This window comes from Psammomys obesus, unplaced genomic scaffold, assembly GCF_907164565.1.
Source record: "Psammomys obesus unplaced genomic scaffold, mPsaObe1.curated_primary_1811, whole genome shotgun sequence".
Classification (NCBI taxonomy): domain Eukaryota; kingdom Metazoa; phylum Chordata; class Mammalia; order Rodentia; family Muridae; genus Psammomys; species Psammomys obesus.
This window is the reverse complement of record NW_026589643.1, coordinates 76,921-79,169: the sequence shown is the minus strand read 5'-3', so window position 1 is coordinate 79,169 and position 2,249 is coordinate 76,921.

Here is a 2,249-nt window from a genome sequence, read left to right as displayed (position 1 = left end):
CAGAAAATTTAAGTGCAACATTCTTTTCATTGACTTACCAGACACTTAAAATAATAGCAGGACCAGGTGTTTGGACTCCAACTTTCTTTATTCCTATCTGTCTCAGCTTAGATAAATTTGCATTAGTTATGTGAGAGCCAGTTTTAGCCTGTGAATTATTATCTTACTCCAGTGCCTTGGATTTTGTAAATTTTTCTTGTAATAGCAAAATTTAAGCTTGGCTTTTGCTACTGAAGATAAGTTTGTATTGTGAATTCCTATTAGTATAAATAATTTTTATGTCATATGTAACCAAAATATGACTACACATCAAATCACTACTGAAAGGACACTGGTTTTAGCAATTGAACCTATAAATTGAAATTTCTGTTTCATGTATGCATCATTTATAAACATACATACATATCAGATATATTTATAATTTGAAACATTTGTTCACATTTTTACTAAGGCATATAAACATGCATGTGAAGAATAAAAGTGGTTTGTGGTATTCTTTGTTCCTTGAGAACATCATGTTCCTCTTGAAAATGGCTCATTTTTGCATGCGGGAGCTTTCTTGTTCCACTTTGTACCCATAAAGCCTAAAAAAATCTTAACCTTATTTTGCAAAGCATGGGAAGTTGAACAGCAGACCAACTTCATATCTGGTACTAGAATGACTGCCCTTCTAGATTGCTGTCTCAAGGTATGTTTTTGTGTACTGTATCTACAGTCAGTCATGTGCAGCCATCTTACAAGGCTCTTCCTGAGAGTACACACTGCAATGTTCAGGGCCTGGCATCAAGGAAAATACAAAGTACATCGCATGCTTGTTTTAAAATATTGGCATGCCAACAAATTGCCCCTTACCAACTCACAGCCATGTAATTCTGTAATATCCACCTTGAGGCTTACTACAGTGAGCATTCTCTTAAGAATTTCCCCTTGTTTTCCTTAGTTTTGATAATTTCACATGCATATGCAATGTATTGTGATTATATTCAGTCCCATTGCCTTCTCAATGCAAATAATGCTTCAGAGTAGTAAAAGAAAAACAGTATTAAACAATAAATGAAGAAAAGATTTAGCGAAAATTTAAAAACAGAACCTTACTCTGCACTTGCCAAACAGACTTCTCACCGTTGCTCTAACATGAATTTATTGACAACAAAAATAGGCATTGCTCAAAGTTCTCCAACTTGACACACTTATGGCCAGAAATATAATTAGTTTTGTGTATTCTCTCTTATTTGTGGATCCTAGCTTCAGATATTTTAATGTGAGCACATAACCTGGAGTAACCTCAGAAACCAGGAAAATTTAAAAGGCCTGTGATCAGGAGAAGGAGCTATTTTTCCCCCCAGGGAAGAGTCTCTTCAGAGGTTATCCAGCCCCAAGTGGTCAGCCCTAAGCATATATACATAAGAGCAGCACTAAATGGACTCATTTGTGTGTGTGTGTGTGTGTGTGAGTGTGCATGTGTGACAAACAACATTATATAGACTAAGCAGGCTATATTTGTATATACACATATGTGTGTACATGCATACGCGCGCGTGTGTGTGTGTGTGTGTGTGTGTGTGCGCACGCGCCAATAATAAAAGTTAAAAGTTCACAAAGTTGAGGAGAAGTAGGGAACTTGGGAATTAGAAAGAGGAGAGTCTGGAGTGGAAATAATGTAAATACAGTACTCAGGTATGAAATTATCAGACCTAATAGGAATTGGCTTTGTTTTAAATTGGTCTAGCCAAGCCCCTACCCCTGACCCTGCCCCCACCCTCAGAACTCAACTGCAGGAAGAGAGCACAGGTATCCTGAAGTCTCCAGATGGCTTTTATTCAGGAGGGAAAGAAAAAAACCTGTGGGACAGCCAAGTTCCACCCTTTTCAGGCATATCTGTTTGCTGTGCCTAAAAGGTTGGTAGCGATACCTTAGGGAAAGGCTCTCTACTTTTTGCAGCTGAAAATGGGTGAACCTGGGCCTGTGTAATCTGTAGATATGTGCCCTCTTCCCTCAGTGATGGGTTGTATTTTGTGATGCTTCTTTTTTTGGCCACTGCTTTTGATACCACCACCATTCTAGTTCTGGAAGCCTGGAGCATCAGCACCAATTTGGCATTCTTCTGGATCTTTTTCTTCCCTCCTCTAGCTCTGTTGTTCTCTGTGTAGTTAATACCCTTCTCACTTCTTCCCTTTGCAGCCTGTGTGATCACTGCTGTCTTCTCATTCCCATTTTAGAAGGTAGGAAGCACAAAGAGAAAGATCAGA